Source organism: Branchiostoma belcheri, unplaced genomic scaffold (genome assembly GCF_001625305.1).
Source record: "Branchiostoma belcheri isolate BF01 breed outbred unplaced genomic scaffold, Haploidv18h27 scaffold123, whole genome shotgun sequence".
NCBI lineage: Eukaryota > Metazoa > Chordata > Leptocardii > Amphioxiformes > Branchiostomatidae > Branchiostoma > Branchiostoma belcheri.
Window position 1 is genome coordinate 405,027 of NW_017802636.1, and position 20,064 is coordinate 425,090.

The 20,064-nt window shown below is 40.0% G+C and overlaps 1 protein-coding gene and 1 long non-coding RNA gene across 7 annotated transcripts in view; both read right to left on the minus strand.

The window, feature by feature from the left end:
• Window positions 1-11,037, minus strand: part of LOC109463191 (alpha-adducin-like) — a 33,537-nt gene extending 22,500 nt beyond the window's left edge. For all 4 annotated transcript variants that reach the window (XM_019759903.1, XM_019759905.1, XM_019759904.1 and 1 more), the window contains exon 1: window positions 10,903-11,037. The gene's annotated coding sequence lies outside the window, so the exon portion shown is untranslated. The remainder of the gene's footprint in view (window positions 1-10,902) is intronic.
• A 6,559-nt stretch (window positions 11,038-17,596) lies between these two features.
• LOC109463194 overlaps window positions 17,597-20,064 on the minus strand; it is a 2,908-nt gene continuing 440 nt past the window's right edge. Inside the window, exons 1-4 of one of the 3 annotated variants that reach the window (XR_002139812.1) lie at window positions 18,990-19,162; window positions 18,644-18,751; window positions 18,418-18,491; window positions 17,597-18,187 (exon numbers count right to left, since the gene is read on the minus strand). This is a non-coding gene — a long non-coding RNA (uncharacterized LOC109463194). Of the gene's footprint in view, window positions 18,199-18,417; window positions 18,492-18,643; window positions 18,752-18,989; window positions 19,163-20,064 lie in introns of those variants that run through there. The other 2 variants (XR_002139810.1, XR_002139811.1) reach the window with 2 other exon arrangements.

Consider the following 20,064-nt stretch of genomic DNA (forward strand, 5'->3'; position numbering starts at 1 on the left):
GTTTAACATCAATGATTAGACTTTAAACGAAATCTTAAAAATCACATACTTTTATTTTCCCACCGTACATTTGATGTCTTATTACTTTGATTTCATCTGTATAAGTTTGAATTTCCGTTTCTTTTTTAAAATTCTATTTATTTTTTTCTTGAGTTATTGCTGTTAACCTATGTTTTAACATATTATTTGTAATTAGCGTTATTTATCAATCACTTTTGTTACTCATTGTTACTATTTGTTTTGTTACCATTATCATATTGATCATATTGATCAAATTTACTAACTACTTATTGTTATTTATTGTTACCATTTGATTTGTCAGTATTATTTCAGTTGTTAATTAATTTTGTCGGGGAAGATCCCAGACAAGCCACTATGGCTTCATATCTTTCCCCAGCATTTTATTTTATTGTCAGTAATATGTTCATTTTATTGTTTTTTTTTTATATATATATGCGAACCAATAAACAAACAAACAAACAAACAAGGAGAGCTCTGGTCAGATTTGGGATATTAATTTTAACTTGTCAGGAATAACAAAAAATAAGGTTATAAGTATCTACGAGAATACGTTATAAGACAGGTGAGTCCAACATCATTGCCAAGGACATGGCGCAGATGGTAGGTGACAGTCTAATAATTGTTTTCCTTGACATTGACAGACACAGATATGAACACCTGTTTTTTGTTTCCTGCTGGCAAAATACTTGTCCAAAGCTGTCAGTTGGAAAATATGTAGTGATTTGTATGGAATCTGGTAGACTTGCTAATTTATACCTTATGTACACAAAGCTCTTAACTAGGATAAAACTACTGCTTCAAAAATCCGTATTCAGTTAACCTTAAGATGACAGAATCATGTATAATTTGTCTCTTGTGCTACTTATGCTACAATATCTATCAGCAAAAAGAGTTGCAGAATGCATGGAGAATGGAAAGTTTATAAACATAGTCACAGGTGTAAATAAAATATTCTAAGAAATTGAAACAACCACACTGTAATATTTACATAATAACATTCCCAATTTTACAAACACAACTTTGCATGACCCTGCATGTAATGCATTCAGCCAGCTGTATCCTTGCAAGATTTTTTTATCACACAGGTAAATGCTGTCAATGAGGTGCAACACAAAGCAAGAATGTCCTAATTTTGACTTGGTTGAATCCCTCTGTATCCACCCACAGAATCCGTTTATTGTATGACCTGGGGGGTTTCTTCCCAACAGGCCACGAAACCCTGACTGTTATCCAGCAGCCATCAGCATCATGATCAGCATGCAGGGCTGGCAGCTTCGGTTTGCATTCCATTACAGTAGGCTAGTGACCAGGCCTTGTTCTGCTCATTTGAGACTCTTTGCAAGTCAACAAGCCATAGCCAGGAGCCATCACTTTTGTGGTCAGTGAGCGAATATATACAATTGAAATTCTCACCTACAGAACTATACAGTCATAAGTATCCTTTTTTTTTAATAAAATTTCATAAACATTTGCTATCAGTAGAAGGAAATTAAAAATGTTTTTGCACTATATACAGCTTAGGTATCAGTAGATTCCAAGTTAGGGTCATTAGGTAGGGCCAGGCTAACAGGCAAAGAGATAAGGTTGACTAAATCTGCCAAGGTGGTATGTGGTAGTCAAGGTCACTGACCCATCTGAGGGACTAAAACACAACACAACTTCAGCCCAAAATTAACTGTCTCTGTGCAGAAATAGGAGCACAACTGCTTCCATCAAATTCATATTGTTTTGTCGTACACCTGTAATCTTTTTTCACACGCCCTTTGGTTGTAAGAAATAAGCATGGTGAAGGAAACTCTGATGCTACTATCAGATGTGCACATGTGGTGCTGAATCCTAGATGAGTACTACACCCACAGTAAGCTTTTAGGTGAAATTCAAAGGGAAACACTTTGTCATAGCCCTTGTACAAGAAGCCATTGACTGCTTTACTAACAACTAACTTACTAAGAGCCAACAGCCTAAACAAGCTGGCAGATGGAATACCACAATATCTATTGACTCTAGATGACAGACAAAACACAGCCTCCCCAGCCTGCCTGCACCAGCTGGAAATACACAAAACTCTTTCCACAGGGTACAAGTCACCAAACTAATTTTCTCTACTTCAAAATGTTTGTCACACACAGCTGTACATGAAAAATCTAAGATCTGTGTTTTATCCGTCACTGAAATTATTCCATTTGTACATCTTTCTAGATAGAGATTTTTTTTAGTCTTTTAGTTTACACATGATCTCCTAACAATACTAGTACCTGATCTTAGCAAAGGCATGATGAATATAGTTTCACAGCTCAATGCTTCTATTGTCCCTTTATTTGCTTAACTAATGACCAATTACTTCAGTCAGGCAATGATTAGACAGATGTAGTTCCCTTGTGATTGTAATGAAGACCCTAATGTGAAAACGTGTTGACTGATAATATGTTTGTTGCCGGTACGTTTGAAGAACTGTATATGTACAAACACCTTGGTAGAAGGGACTACTTTCAAGACATGAAGCCATTACATGTACAGACCTCAACTCAACCGCGTAATATAAACATGCAGTGTAGATACAAAGTTCAGGCCTCAGAGGCATGTACATTTGTTTAACAAAGGTGGCACCTGAACCATGGCTATTGCAAAGACATTAGTTCAACTTTTAGTGCCAAACACTCACCTACATGTACGTATAGCCATTGACATATATACATGTTAAAAATTCTACACAAACTGTGGACAAATCATGTTTTAAGAAATGGATGTTTCTTTCCTCAGCATCAGCTTATATTAAGCAGTCACCTTTTGAAATTTGCAAGCAACTACTAATACAGAAAAATGATACACTATTTCAATCTATATGTAAAGCCTTTTTACACTCCATGTAGTTGATTAAAAAAATACCACTATTAGATTTATCAGGGAGAAGTTATTGAATCATCAAAATGTTTCAGTGCTGAGCAAATATTGTTGTTGAAAAGACTGCATTCCTTGGGAATACAGGTTTTCTCATTTACCCTTTCCTGAACCTCAAGCACATTAATCACTTGAGACAGTCCTGATTGCCAAAGAGGTCAGTTCCCCATACCTAATACAAATCAACAGTCACATCAGTCAGCATGGTACATCTTACATATTAAAGGTGCAATTCACAATACATACATGTACATTAATAATCTTAATTCTACTTCTAGAAAGACAATTGGTTTGGTCACTTACTACTAGGATAGCAAGCCTAGTTAGTGACCAGTATCTTGTAGCCAGCTTTGAACAGAGGACTTTGCTATACAGTCTGTAGTGCATTTCAACCCCTCTAAGCACAATTGTAATCTGAAGTCTCTCCAGATAGAGGTCGAGGAAACCTGATGGAAACCAGCAGATGCTGTTAGAGTGTCCATAGTTTGACCCTAAAGGCCTTCGCTATTTTCTTTCCATTCTGACGTACCAAAAAAAACAACAACATATGTCTCTCATATTCCACCAGCTAATATATGTACAACCAACGTTCAAACCTTTGAGGATCCAAAAGCTTTCAACTTCAAGTTGAACTAAATGTTTCATTATGAACAACTATGAATTAATACAAATACATACAAAATCAAGACATAGTAAGAATATTAAAGATATGGTAGGGTCAACATAAGCATATCTTTGACATTACAAACTCCCTCCCAAAGGCAGGTCATAAGATACATTCCTATGCAAACACTTACAAAGCCTGGAGCAGTTTAGCCCCTGGGATGCAAGAACAGGAAAGGGCAGACTGTTCAGAAACCAATTTCAAGTCTGTTATGGACCGTTGATCTGTGTTGACCTTGCGTTAGTTACCTCATTCACTTCACGTTGAAGAAGCTTTAATTCTCTGTGCGGATAACTTGGTACAAAATCCTCTGTTGTGACTCACAACAGAGGATTGTGAGCTACACATGTATGTTTTGGAGTTGACCTGTGACAATGTCCATGTTGTTGCAGCCATGAAGCTCATTTCCAGACCAGACAGCTCAGGAATGTGACCTGTAGCTTTGAACTTAGCTATGTCACTGCCTGAGGATTACTAGGGTTGACTTGACCTGGGAATTTCCTTCCATGCTGACTCTTCCAAATCTGTTAATGTTCAACTACACCCCAGGATTACCACTGCTCAACCCCACGGAGTTGACATACGAACTGACTTGCTAGAAATAAGTCGTTCCCACTTTCTGTGCTTTTCTTCTACCCAGTCGATTCCTGGCTGTTATGCCATATTTAACATTTGAATGTTGTATATAATCATCTTAATTAACAGGAAGCCTGTTTGTAAGCATTCTATGCTGGAGAGCCACAAGGAAGTGGCCAGAGGAAGTCTGATGCCCACAATTGAGCAGCATCATGGCCACACAGGAATGAATGGAGCTCTTTCTGGTTAGACATTTTGCATGTAGATTTATACACGAGACAATTGAACAGGACTGTGGAGACTTTGTCATTGTGCAGTTGATGTTCACAGACTGAAACATCCATTCATGGTGGTACTCAATACGCACAGCAGGACGATACTGGGAAGACGGAAATACACTGAGATGAACTGGTAAACAAGATTTACAAATGTAGCAATCAAATTCAAAATGGCAGAGGTATTGGAAAGGAAGATCCATCTCTTTGCATAATTTGTTACCAAAGACTTCTGCATAACTTGTTACAAAAGACTTTCCTTCACAATAACTTTTTGGAGAAATGGTGATTCTTACATTGAAATGATATTTGATTACCATAAATTAAATCTGTGATACTAGTAGCCTGAGATCCATGTTGTAACTTTCTGCAAGGCCTACGTTGACGATGGCTGCTTTCAGCATTAGTATTGTGCACACGTCCAGCTAGCCTCACCCTTGTGTTTGTACCATAACAACTGCAAAAGTCATTACATAGCTAGAGACTGAAATAGGGTTGGTGGCAAAAGACATTAGTGACATTACTCAGAAAATACCTGGCTTCCAAACCTTGCTTGGTTTCCCAGTAATGAAGGCTGTAAATACAAAACTCCCCCTCCCCTTTCTATGTGACAGAAGAATGATACAGTACTAAAAAAATGTACATATCTAATTCAGGTCTGACAACAGCCACATTCAAATCTAAAAAAAAAAGAATATTTCGAAATGTAATACATGTATGTCTAGTGATGCATACCTAAACTCAATTTTAGGTTCAGGTCCGGATTCAAGTCCAGAGGTTTAGGTTCAGTTCCGGACTTGTAAGTCCGGACCTAAACCCATGACATATACAAAATTGCATGTTGGCAACCTTGTAATGTTGTCTGGGTGAAATTGTGGCCACATAACATGGAGGCCACTAGTACTTAACGATGCCTGATGGCAATGTTTTCTTCATTTTGCAGCAAAGATTTTGCAATCTACGGAAGGTTTTAGGTGGTTTGGAAAGAAAAGGGGTATGTGACATGGTCTTTTATGGTAACAAGTCCGGACTCGGTTCTTGACTTCTAGGTTTTTTTTTACTTGAACCTAAACATTCTTACAAGTCCGGATCCAAGTCCAGTCAACCGGTATGCATCACTATGTATGTCACAAAATTGCTGAAATCAATTGTCTTGAACTTTTCCCAATGTGCAATACATGTATTACATTTTCTAATAAAAAATATGATTCTTCTTTTTTACATGTTTTTTTTACATGTTCTTTATCATATACAGAAGTACAAGTGACAGCTGCTAAACATGATATCTAGTAGTACATGTTATCTCAAACACACTTTGGAAAAGGGCTAGACATATGATAATTGATCTTAATACATGTTGGCCTTGGGGGCAAAGTATGTGCACAATCAACATTTGCTATTAGCTTTATTAAGATACACTTCAGCACAAAAATATGGAATGTAAACGTAACCAAAAGTTACAGACAATGGGACCTAGTCCAAATGAGGTTTGAGGAATTCTCATCACAGCTGGGCACCGCCCTCCCCACCCATCCTTCCTGGCAAAGGTTATCTGTGGCCGTGATCTTAGGACACAGCTGCTTGGAGCTGCTTTGTCATCCACAGCCAACTGGCACACTTCTACCATGCCACCTCAATCTGAAATACCAATACAACCAGATGCTCCCACTCCCTAAATTCACAAATTGAATATTTAATTTGTACTACATAGACTTCTAACTTTCTTTCTGTACGACCAGTAGTGCTACAAGAATATTTTGACAGAAAGTGTTGCTGAGGCCTTCATGCACTGTGTATTTCAATTCTATGACTCAAGTTACCAGACAGAAATATATAACATCATCTCATTTTCATCATAGGAACACAAAGTATGACACACTTTCCAGACGATCAAAATATAAATCAAAACCAAAGAAATAAGATACATCATTATCTCATGACCTATGAGAGGTGATAGGTACAACATCAACTAAGAAATTCAAAGTTCAAAGTTATACGTTGAACAGTTTTATTAAAGGATCATCAATCCTTTAATAACAAATAAAACCCTTATCAGTAATCGCCTTTTAGGAATAAAATTCCACTGTCCTCAGACTCCACAGGATAGATGACAGAGACAAATTGGAAACGCTTCCATACTTATTAACCCAGCACTAATGAAATGTAAGTACCGTTTGTCCACTACCTATTTAGCAGGTTGGCCTACAGACATAACCATGACCCTATGAAATTGGAGCAAGATTCACGCTGGGAAGAATTATTCTACAACAGCCCTGGCTGGGCTTTACCTCACATGTTTACAGTTACCTAGCTACTGAAACTGCTGAAACTTAATGCTAATTTCTCAGTTTTATGCAAGATTAAATCAACAAACGTTACATGTGTTTTATTCAAACCATCTTGAGTACATATATTGAAGCAATCATTAACTTTGCTTTCATCAACTCTTTTCTTCTTTTCCCAAAAGACCCAACTGCTGCCTGCTGCTAATATGATGCCCTCCCTTCCCTCAACCCCAGGTCATTGGGCTGATTGATCCGCCTGCTTCTTGGTCCTAATCATTCCCAGCATGCAATGCCACCTGCATCAGCAATCAATGTGTCAACATCTAACAGGTTGAAGCAAACAGCCAAGCCCTCCCATTGCCTTGCCGAAGGCATGAACATAATGGCATGACACAGTCAAGAAGTTTTAACAGTAATTTCTATAATAAATTCCTAGGAGTTCCATATACTTATAAATGGTAGAAGCAATTTTACTCCATAAAACACCATAAAATTCATATCAACTTGAATACAAGATTGCTAAATACATGAAAGGAATTATGGGCTTATCGTGTCAGAACAGTGAACAATACATCATGTCAAGAATACAATCAAAGTTTTCTTTAAACTACACTGTTGCCCTGATACTTGTGCACTTTGCTCTGCTGGAAACTGTACGTTTGTTATAATTTTGCATGTTCATAGCATTTGTCCAAAAGAATAAATAGCCAATCATAATACTAAAACAGTCTTGTTGGAAATAGTCTAGATCCTAACTTTGTACATCAATAGTAAAAAAAAATACTAGAAACTGAAGAAGTGCTATTTGTCTACATGTAAATTGTGGAAAAAATAAATAAAAAGAACATAAATCAAACAGGGCAATTTGGTTTATGTCTTGAAACCTGTGTTTACAAAAGGACCTTCTATATAAACAGATACTTAATCTTTCTAATCTTATCATTGTCTTACATTCCATAGATCCTGCTTCTCTTTTCTTATCCCTTCTTTTATCTCCTTATATTGTTTGTCAATCATTAACATCTCTTAATGTATTTCTATCTAGACAAACAAAATGTTTTCTACAAGAGTTAGGGAGTGGTGCCATCATAGAAAATCAGATGTAGTGAATTAGAAGAAACCATTCATCTTCATAACAAGCTCATTAAAAGACCAAGAAAACACACTCTTCAAACGTGGTTTATGTTATTTGTAACAATGATAACAAACAACTGTGGGCATTACACTTACATTTGAATTAAATGTACCTGCAAAAGGGGGACTAATGAAGTAATCATTGCTGTTTGTACAAGAAGAGAAACATAAATGTCTACCTGTAACAGTAATACTGCTCTACTAGTCGTGTGCAACATTTCAAGTTACAATGGAATAACAACAACGCAAAACAAAGCAAGGTCCAGTCAGCTTCACAGAACCACAACATACCTGCAGCAGGAATCCTGTCTTTGTTTATTTTCACAGATTTCAAACCATGGCCTGTTCAAACAAAGTAGCAGCTAATTTTCATGCATTCTTAGCGTACATCAATGTGAAAACCTTAAGTTCAATATTTTTCCAGTTATACATTGCAATTATATCATTGCAGAATTCATTCTATTTCTAGTGGCCTGTGTGAAGGTAAGCAAATACATCAATACGTGCATGAAATCATATATGGACATAATCACCAGATTGCAGACATATAAATTACATAGCCACATAATTTTGAAGACTACGCACATCCAAGATCATAATGATTTGAAGGCAAGAGTAATTACATGCAAATTTGAGCATACAGTATATGATAATTACAGTTTGTAATGACATAATGACATCTTTCTCAGGTCTCTAGAGTATCAATTATGTATAGAACTGAATAAAGCTTATGAAAACATTATTCAATGTTATTCAAATTCTAGTAATCTCCTTTTATTATTCAGCAACCCACTACAATTCTTCATGTGTATATAACGATGCACGTGTAAATTATCGAAGAACTAGTAAGATACTAGTACATGCCATCCATGTGCTAACAACAAGCTCCTTGTTGATTATGCAGCTTTTGGAAGCAAGACAAGATCTCAGGGCGACTTAGTAATTTACTGCCAAAGTTAACACTTGCCAAAACGTTTGGCTGGGACAAAAGCTAAGTGTACATGACATCTCGCTGGTCCCTAGGGTCGAGCGTAGGTGACTTTGTGACTCCCTTGCCAGCCTAGACCAGCTTGGGACTGATGATGTCATGTCTACAACAACTGCCTAGTGCCCAGTCTTCACTTACAAATCAATCCAAATGTACTAGAAGTGGAGCAGTTTTGATGACATTAATCTTGGTGTAGAAGAGTACTAATAGCTTGAATAAAACAATCATATTACAGAGAAGAAGACCCAAGCCCATTTGCTTCTTTTAGCAACTTTTTTTGTTGCATATGAACAGCACTGTTTCACTGTAATGAAAGAGAACAATTGTTTGGCATTTGATCAGAAACATTGCTACCTTTTGCCTGTCTGCCTTTGCTCAAGTTGACATGATTCTTCCATAAGAAAGGCCAAACCCAAGCTTTTGTTGGATAGCTGCCAATAATCCTGAAATTGAAGCCAAGAATAAACCACCACTGTAGCACCAGTACCTTTGAAATATTGATACCAAGGGCAGCACCGATTCTGAATCTGTCCATCTCTTCCTTGGGAAAACCCACCAGCAACTCATATCCATTAGTCTACATGTAGCTGTAAGGCTAATTTCAATAAAACCCTTTTCTGTGTCTCCCCATTTACTTATACAAACTCAATACACTAGGTTGTGATCATGGCAGGCCTACAAATCAACAGTTCAACTGTCATTTGTAACAATTCAAGTAACTAAAACAATACCTGCTCTATTGGACCTTTTATTGATCACAGGAAAATGTATGCAAGGTGGGTACCTTTGGGAAGCATCCCTGTAAATTATTGTTCACCCATCAAATAATCACATATCTACAAACCCAGGCAACTTTGTACCAGCCCCCGCACAAGAGAGCATGCTGACCCATTAAAAAGCAGACACGTCTTTTTACATAACTGTGTGACTATACATCAAAATATCTGACAGAGATGTATATTTTCCTGGTGTACATGCAGTTACAGGGTAAAAGTTAAAACACTTTGTTGACACAGTGTCAAATAAACTGTTAACATTAGCACCAATGTTGCAGATCAAAATGGCCACTCATGACCACCTTTGGTCATGCAAAACTGCAAAAGGTTAACTGCAATCAGCTGTTCGTGCTACATATTTTGCTTGCGGTTTTCAAGTTACATTTCCGTGCGTTCTTGACTATTCCCAATCACCCAATGGCTATGATGTAAAAGAAATGGTACAAGCACGTTTGCCCCCCTCCCCCTTCCTTTTCAATGAAGGGGTGCTGACGGGAGGGGTGGGGCTGCAAAACACTTTCACTGCTAAGAAACCAACCTTCATTATATTCTTGTCTGACAAGCCTCCAAAAGCCAAAATTTACAGTTAAAATAACAAAACAGACTATAAGCAATACTGCGATGTCATAATACAAAATTCGTTCAATGAAAACGACATTTTTTCTAGCGAAAAACAACCCTCCCACCCTGCAGACAAACGTGTACATTTTAGTTGGGACCGTTACTTTTATGCCAGCCTACCTCGCCTGGGGACAAATTAGCGACTGTTTCTCTCGACCCAACCAACAAGTACATCTATCGGTTATTCATCCATCGATTGCCAAATTCTCCACTTTTAGATTCCTATACACACAGATACCCCTTACTAATGGTAGGCTAACCGATCGGTGGGCGTTTTATTCCCCAGATTTTGCACGGAGATATTTTTACCGCCCGCCATTTGCACCGCTATGCTACAAACATGGCGACCCAATCATCCACATAGCTGGCGCGCTTGTCCGCTTGTACCTCAACATTTAGCTCCTGAGTGAGAAATATCGTCTTCCTCTGCCAGAAGTTTCCTCAGAATATCATAAGTATAATATGTGGCAGCGATCTACAACATTCTAGAGAGGTAGGGTTAGGAGTAGGGAAGGCGTTAGCCCGATAAGTGGGCCAAGCTCGGCGACCGGCGGGAACGTGCCCAGATGATGTCATGTTCATAGGCGAAAGCTCATCCTGGACTGCCTGTCGCCATTTTTCGTTCGCAGTTGGGCGATCGGGAGACGAAAACATGTGTACTTACCTACTCTGGCCGGTTCTGTTCCCAAAAATCCCGCGGAAAGGCCGAAAATCCCGACTTTTTGCACCTACACGATGCACCAGCACAACACACACACGGACACGGAACATGCACGGAAGTGGGGCGCGCGCTTATGAATATTCATGAGCTATTCTTTAGCGCGGAGGCACCCCTCGTAGGCGACCTAGGATAACGGTGCATCTCTGGGTGCAGTGGCGTGCATTTCGCTTACAAGTAAATAAAATTGTAGACAGGAGCTGTTAATATTAGTTCATTTTCATATCTTTGATCAAAATAAGTTCTTACAATCAAAGCAAGCCCATGATCAAGTTTCTTTTTTTCGTTATCCGGAAACTGACCCTGGACCTGTTGTGTTTTGTATCAAACCGATAAAAAAACGGAACAGTTATGTTACACGTGGTGCTGCTGACACTGAAAAGTTGTGCATGCCATTTTCCGCAAAGTGAGCGTCTGGTTTTCGCGTGATTAATCAAATGCTATGTGATTTGTCATTCGCTGTGACATCGCTGGGCTTGCCCTTACTGCCGCTAGGCGGCGTTGTTGGTTGTTTGCTTCGCATAACGTTAACCGATAAACCGCCTTTAGCCGGAACACACCGGTTTTGTACATTACAAATGTAGGTATAGGTACAAGACCGAATTGTAACTTTTGAACTACTCACACTGGAAAGGATCCCTACTTTTTTGTGGTGGGTGTGGCTCTCCTCAAACACGGGACCTCTGGCTTTACTTCCCATCCATGATGACGTCCCTAACTCAAGCTATAGGTACTAGTACTCATTTTGTTGAAGGTCATACAATAAATTCGGCTGTCCTGGTCTATAATGACGAGGGTGGTGAAGTTCAGATGTTGAGTAATACAAACGTTTTTACTGATGTTTCGGAGACTTATTTGAGAACAATGCCCCTAAAAAGGGGTAACGAAGGGTCATATTTTATGTCAGAAAAGCGCTCGCCATGTAAGTCGTCTTTTCTGTGTAGTCCAGTTTTCGCGCTAGTAGTAGAAAGTTAGGTAACGTTAAGTAGGGCGACTAGTGAACAAAATAAATTTAAACGAAAAAACCGTACCAAAAAACAATCGAAACCGCACATTTGCTTGAAGATTAAGACAGACAGTATTCAGGAGAAAGTGCGCGTTACAAACACCATATGGATTATCGGCCCCATTCGTGCGTTATAAACACCTCTCTGCAGGTACAGGCAAGCATGCAGGACTTAAATTCAAATCTTCGTGCACACCCACGGTGTCGTTAACGCAGGTAAACAAATCTGGAGAAATCCGAGAGGTGGACAAATACATAGTTTGCTTAGCCTTTGTCTTGGACGGGTAGTTCTACTATTAGTCTTAGAGGTGGACAGACTGGGAGGATCGCACGTGGCAAATTTCCCTAAGCCTAGGAAGGTAACGTTATATCTTCTTCTATTCTTCCACACACTTTATAGCGATTTCACCCACCACCGCACAATTCTTTCTCATCCTCCGCTATGCCATAAAAAGTTAAGAGCAAACAGTGAAGAAATACCGCCACACGTATGACCGAAGTACCTCTGATTTGCCTTTCCAATTGCGTCATCGTTGCTGTGCAAATAAATTCCAGTGACCGTTTCCTGAAGTGTTTGCTCCTGTGGTTCGAATTAACGTCAATGCCACGGTACACTGTCACCTGTAACAAATAGCTATTCTAAAAACTCCTTAACCTAGTATGGACAATATAACAAGCCGCTGGTCTGAGCACATTCTGATAGCCGTGCGGTCATGATACAAAATGTTGACGTCTTGTTCTATGAAGAAACGGTACGTACCGTCATATCAACAGGTGTGTGCAGGGAGAGGGGCGGAGGAGACACATAAGAAGTATAAGCCAAGAGTCAAGGTCTCAACACATCGGAAGAAAACAAAGCCTTGCATTCCAAGGGCTAAAGTCGATCCTCATGTTCGCCCACCGCCGCCCACTGCCTGACAGATCATGACAAACAACCTATCCGGTCGCCATGGAAACCAAGTGCAAATTGTCGTCTGTTACGTGCCGGGTTAATGACGCCCACTTAGATGTCGACCCCGGTATAAACGGTTTTTCTAATCACTTCCGCCGTACAGTTTAACATTCTTGGCTGACATGAGTACACTTGGTAGTCTCGGGATCCAGCCGATGGAATATATATATGACAACTTTACATGTACGCGCTACAGTGCTAGAAGCACTTGTGTATTATACGTATGTAGAAACACGAAGCTGGCGCTCCAGGCTATACCAATAAAGTAAACGTACGGTCATTGTCACTTTGACCTATTAGGTGATATATGGAGCAGTGGAAGTACCGCTGTAGAGCTATTACTGGAGGATTGAGTTTCAATGGTCATAGGGCGTTCAATGGAGGATGGCTATTCCTAATTTATTTGTACGTTGGTTATGTGCCATGAAATGATACACTCGGAGTTCTGTCGCTATCTACATGCATGAAGATGCAGCGCACAATATGCAGAAAAAGTCTCCCTTTTTTGTATTTGGATCATGATGAGGTGTGCGTCGGAGTGTGCGTGCGTGTGGGTTTGGTGCCAGGGTCACAAGTTGGTGCCGCAGGGACGCAGCGCCTGCCCAAGTAGATATATATGTACATGTATAACCAGCTGTATTGTCTTGAATGTTTTGGTTTTTCGATGAGGACAGTTCCCTTTAACCCACGCACTCAGCAATACTATACAGGCTTGTGTGTCAGTGCCTCTGGGAGGTATTTGACCCAAATGTTATGTTTACTAGGCCATACCTGAGGTGTTTTTCTACGGAGGCCATTGCCCTTGGCGGTCGTAACTTACCTTCTGGTTACGAGTTATATGTGTTGTCAATCTTCAAAGTGGTGATCCAACAGTACTAGCTATAGTGTCTCCACCGGACCCAACCAGAAAGGGTCCTGGGGTTGGGACAGAGGAAAGAAAGAAGAAACTAAACAGCCAAACGGTCGAGGATAGCGAAACAGTGTACTGCGCAACAGGTGTGACCATCCGGCACAGTGCTGCTTCACCCGTACCCGGTCATCTTGCATCCAAATATTCCGGTACATTCCTCAGCATTGCTACTCTACTTGATTCAAACACAAGCACCCTATCAAACACAAACTCGGTACATGTAGTACACACAGAACAGATCATGCAATGCGGTTGTGGAAACACTGAGAGAATCATCTTTACAGAAGACATCTGACCATCTGAGTGTGTCTCTGGTCAGTTTGGAGAGACCCGCCTTGCTCAGGTGGTCCTCTGGTCACGGTGGCACGCCGCTAAAACGGCTTTGCCAGATTTTCCGCAAGATTTCCTTATCTAAAGGAAGAGTAAGCGTCCGTAAGAAATACTGTATACTGTTTACAGAAGCGGTGACACTTCAGTGGGTGTCCTCGTGGGTCCTCTGAGATGTCTGCGACTGGAGGTCTCTCCGCTATGCCGTCTTCCGAACGCACTCCCCTCCCCTCCATAGGCAAGAGATAAACACCGTATCGTCAAAGATGTCGGAAGTTCTTAGAAAATATATTTGCAATAAGAACTGTGAGAGACTGTAGTTGAAGGACATCGCTTTAAACTTAACTTGAAATTGATTGTCCTATTTTTTCGACGCACACGTATTAGTTGTAAATTTGTAGTTTTATGAATCTCATGTGAATGAAGTAAGAAGTAAGAGCTAGAGTTTTGATGACGGCATGCCAGTGAATATGCATCAGGATCAGCCTCGACAATCGCCAGGCAGCGTAATCGTCCTAACATAACAGTGGGTCAATAAAATATTGAAGATGAGAAAATATTAATTGGCTAGACTTGGCATGGGCCAATGTTTTCATTACAATGCAATGAATCAAAGAACCACCTCTCTAGGTAACTTCACTCTTTATCTCGGATACACATCAATCACGAATGCGCGTAAAGCTATCACGTGTGTAATGACCATTTCTTACATCGATTTCAACATACCTTCACGCCTTTCAGACTGGCCTGCGTGAAACGGAGCCGCCTAGCGACATATGCATGAACAACACGTTCAACTTGACCGCTGGTAGCTTAGACGGACAAGGTCTCGATTGTTCACACCAGTATACGTGCAAACAAAGGGCTGTTTGTGCGGCACAAAAGCATAGAGTTTGTCACAGTTTGCCAAGAAAACTTCCGGTGAGATTTAACAACAGTCTCTGGAAGTAAACACGTATGCGTTATACGTTACAACTTGAAGTCAAAAACCTTTGCCAATGTGTCCTTACTTTGGTAAACTGTGTACAAAAGCCACGAACATTCTCACCTGCATGGACCTAGAATAAACGGGTGTACTCCTTAAAACGCCACTAACAGGCATGTTCCTACCGGGCGCATGTATTAGAATGGAGTAACTAGAGAAATAACATTTGCAAAGCAAATGCATAATGTTTACCTTCGTACATGGTCTGCCCTGTTAATTTTTACTCAAATACATTTTTTACATGTACCATGAGTATATGTTGACAGGAGCAGAGCAGATCATGAAATTGCAACATTATGTAATCCAACACCAGTCACCATGGTGACAGATGTCAACAAATCATGTCATTGGCCAGGTCAGTGGTTAGTGTTTGGAACAGAAGAGGAAGAAACTGAGTAAAAACAATATGTTTTCCTTCGGTAAACATAATTAAGCTTTCCAAAAGTAATGGCACAACAGACCGCGGCAATAATGAGACCTCCTAGATGTTTTCAACCCTACTCCACTGCTGACATTTGATAGCATTGATATCAAGGAAATAAAATCTCAAAGATAAGCAGGAAAAATGGAGTAGGGGATGAAAATGGAGTAGAGGCGGTCACCACAGGCGGACTGTACCATTTCAAGTGCGGGGCAATATCTAAAATTCAATGCGTGGCCTGTATAGCGGTGGGTGGTGGTGAGCACTACATGGGGACATGAATACTACATGGGACCAAGGATGGGACTTCACTAACACTTCTATTTTATTACATTTTATGTTATTTTATCCTTCTAAAACAACACTTCTATTTTATTTTATCCTTCTAAAACAAAAACTCAAAAAGACACCACATGACTGTTTATTAAGCGTACAGTGTGTTGCTCAGGTTGAGTCTGACATTTTGAAAGCTAAGTTTCAAAAACTCACTACAATGCCCTAGACCTTAATCTAACCTGATTATAACTACCCTACAGCCTACTTTATGTAAAGACCTTTGCTCTCAAAGCCAATGTATTCATATATTTTGGATTCATTCTAGGACAAGGTGGCCACTACTTGTACTAGAATAGAGGCAAAATACACTACAAATAAAGGCCGAGAGGGAACAAAAGACTTTCACTTTAGGGTACAACTAACCTTAACACTAGACTACAACTACAACTAACCTTAAGACTAGGCTACAGCTAACCTTAAGACTAGACTACAACTAACCTTACACGAGGCTACAACTACTACCTTAACACCAGGCTACAACTAACCTTAACTAGTCTACAACTAACCTTAACACTAGTGTACAACTAACCTTAACACTAGTCTACAACTAACCTTAACACTAGTCTACAACTAACCTTAACACTAGGCTACAACTATTCTTAATACTAGACTACAACTAGACTACAACTATTCTTAAACTAAACTGCGCTTACGTTGGCGAAGGTTAGACATTTGGTTAATAACAGTTACACAAGCAACTGGATATGATAAATCTGCATTTCTCCTGCAGTCTCTAGTGTCACTGACGAAAGTAGTGCAAGTGGATGCTACCTGAAACATCTGACCGTTTCCAAAATCATTGCTCGAGTAACTTTTTGGGCATAAACTGCACTTATCTTAATAGCTTATCTTAAAAATAGACAACTACAACATAATCCTATAAAAGAACTTTTACAAGTTAGGAAATCCTAAAAAAACATTTACACGTTAGGAAAACTTGGCTACTAGTACACTATTCAAAGGGACATTTCAATTTGTGACTGCATTCTGCAATCATTAGAAAAAAAACACATGCCTTTGACATCTCACAGCTGGTAAGTACAAGGAATGCAGCTAAATAGCAGGCATATATAATATTTCTATAAAACTACATGGCCCTAGCACCATGACAAATTTAGCTTCACCCAGGAAGATGGCAATAAACATGACCATACAACCTTAGCAACACTTGTCTATTAAAATGATACATTGCATTCTTTGAAGAGCTTTAAGATGAACTTCATTTACAGACTTGACCTTTTTCTTCATCCAAAGAAATGCTGCTGGTGGGGCGATGGCATGCAGGACGCAGTACTGATCTGTGATGCAACTTCAGTCCAAACTTAGTTAACAATCCCCTCTGTCTACCCGAGGCATCACCATCAGGGAGAATCACAATCACTTGGTTGTCGGCAAGGCATCGAAAATGTTGGCAACAGCCCTTGTGACGGCAAGGGATTGGGACACTTGAGAGCAATGGTTACTTCTGCACACAGTGCTTCAACCCATTCCTGTGGCAACCAGGTCCAATGCTTGGCCTGATCAGCTTCTGTACCCACGCTGACGACCGGAATTACGCTCAGAGGTAACTACAAAGTTTAGTCCTCTAGAAAACAGTGACTTTCCCAGTTCTGTTGGCTCATGATCACTTATGCACTTCATCTACCTGTCGTCCTTTTTGGCCTTGTGCCGTAGTCTTGGTTCGGGATCTCAAGACTAACGGATACCCCAGAACCAGATGATCCACCCCCGCCCCATTATTTCATTCACAAGGCAGCTTATGTAATGGTCAGGGTTCCCGACCCACTGACAATCACATAATGCAGAAAGAAGGTCAGGCAGTACAAGATACCTAAATAATCACGGGCTAACAGAACGTAGGGAAGTCTCCGTTTTCTAGAGGACTGAACTTTGCAGCAACTCCAAACACAATCCCAGCCCCCGGCATAGTCACAGAAACCAAATCAACCATACATCGGACCTGTATCCCACAGAAACAGACTAAAGCCATGTGTGCAAAAGGAGCCAAAAATCTCAAAATGCTCCAACCCCAAACCAGCAATGTCACTCAGGATGTCACCAAAGCAAACTCAACCACCTTGCCAACAACCAAGAAAGTTGATTATCCCTGTCGAAAATGTCTCAGATACACAGAGTTAATTCTAAGTTTGGTGCCAAAAGCTACTTAATGCACATCACAAATCACTAACCTTTTTTTCATCCCTTAAAGCCTTTTCCCATGAGACGTGTAGTTGAAGGCAACAACAAGGTCCTGGAAGATGCTGAGAGATGTCTCCTTCCCTGCTTCTTGCATCCTAAATCCGACCTGAATGTCAAATTACCAATAATTAGAACAAGACAGATTCAGTTGAACATTTTGCTTGTGATTAAAACACTAAATAGGCACGCAATCAACGATGCCTTATGCCTTGGGGTTTTAATAGTGGAACCGTCAATTACAGATAACTTTTCCTTATTGAATTCTACCGCTACAGGCTACAGCTACTGCTGAGCAGATACTTGTCATTAACAGTGCAATTTATACCTTGTCATATTTCTGGCACAGGCCGTCCTTCTCTTTGGGTTTCTTTCCTAGTTAGGATGTCTTCACGTGTAGTCCTATGTTGCAAGGAGAGAAATGTATTAGGTCATAGAACGACTAACGGTTACATATTTCGTGGAATTTTCCGTGCATGTGGTTCAGAAGTAGAAAGCAACACGCTCCGAAACCAAAGACATTTAACGGTAACAGTAACTGATCCGACTCTCACCTTTATGATGCGGGTCTCCTCGTCGTAAAATCAACGTTAGGTTTGAGCCCTCAAATTCTTCTCGGTGTAGTGATGCTCTGGGGTGTGGAGGTTTAGCACCTCCATTCCCTAAGTTGCAAAAAGAGAAACATTGTATCACTATTAGGACATGTTGACCCCACTGGCAGTACGTTTGAAGGTAAAGTTACATAGTTCGTTCATTACCTATTAAATTACGGAGAGATTTCCGTGCACGTGGTTCAGAAGTAGAAATGAAAACGCTAGGAAACCAAACACTTCCACTGTCCGCTGAAGGTTACGTTACATACAACCGATTCCGGTAAAATGCAATTGTCGACAGTCTCACCTTTACATTGCGGGTCTCCTCGCCGGAATATTAACGTTATGTTTGAACCCGCCGAAATTCAGGTAAATTCCTGTCGGTGTGGTGATGACCTGGACGTTTTTGGCACCGTCGTTTCCCTCACATTTCGACGTGCAGACCGCCGTGTCGATAGCGACTTCCCTTCGCGCTGAAGAAGCAAGTGAAATCGACTTATTAAACTCAGCCGTCCCCGCATGCCGACTTTATAACTTCCAACCACCTGTGCGAAGAATTCTAGCCTCCGATTGGTCGATTGAGCAGAATCCTTGCATGCTCATTGGTCAGAAAAATGCAGTTTGGAGCCTCTCCGTTGGTCAGAAAAATGCACGTTTCCCATTGGTCATCTTTGCTGATTAGATTAATTTTGACGATTTGGTTGGTCACATAAGAGCCTGCATGGGGGTTTTCGACAACGTAGGAGACGGTGCAAAAAGAGCGCCGGCTAGCGACCTTACTTGATGCTACAGTAGTTCTTGGCTTGGCTTCGTTTCCGAAGATTTAACACCCCTCAAAACACACAGTATTTAACACCCCTCAAAAAACACAGAATATGATACTGGTCTCTATTAAAAGCCATTAGAAACTAAATCGACTGATTGATAAATTGATCAATTAAACTAGGGGATATCTTGCTATTTGGTTCAGGCCTTTCGCCAGGTTTCTTCAAATTTAGAATTTCTGATCCGACCTTTGGGGCTTTTTTACGTATACTACACACAATCTACAGTTCCCAATCATCGGTTTTAATGAATGTGCTTAATTAGGCATGACAGAAAGTAAACATACGTTTTGTTCTAGCAAATTCTATTTGAATTTTTTTTCAATCTTAAGATCTTTCTTTGACAAACGTACTTACCTTCTCGCACATGCACGATTTTGATGCTCTCACGCATAGATAATTCTAATTTACATTAGATTACATCATAGACGGAGTCATAAGCAAAATACTTGATGATTTGATTTGATGACTGGTTTATTTGCAACACGTGCTCAGACATACCGTTGCAGCCTTATCTGGCTGAATTAGGGCATGATACAAATCAATATTCTTAAAATT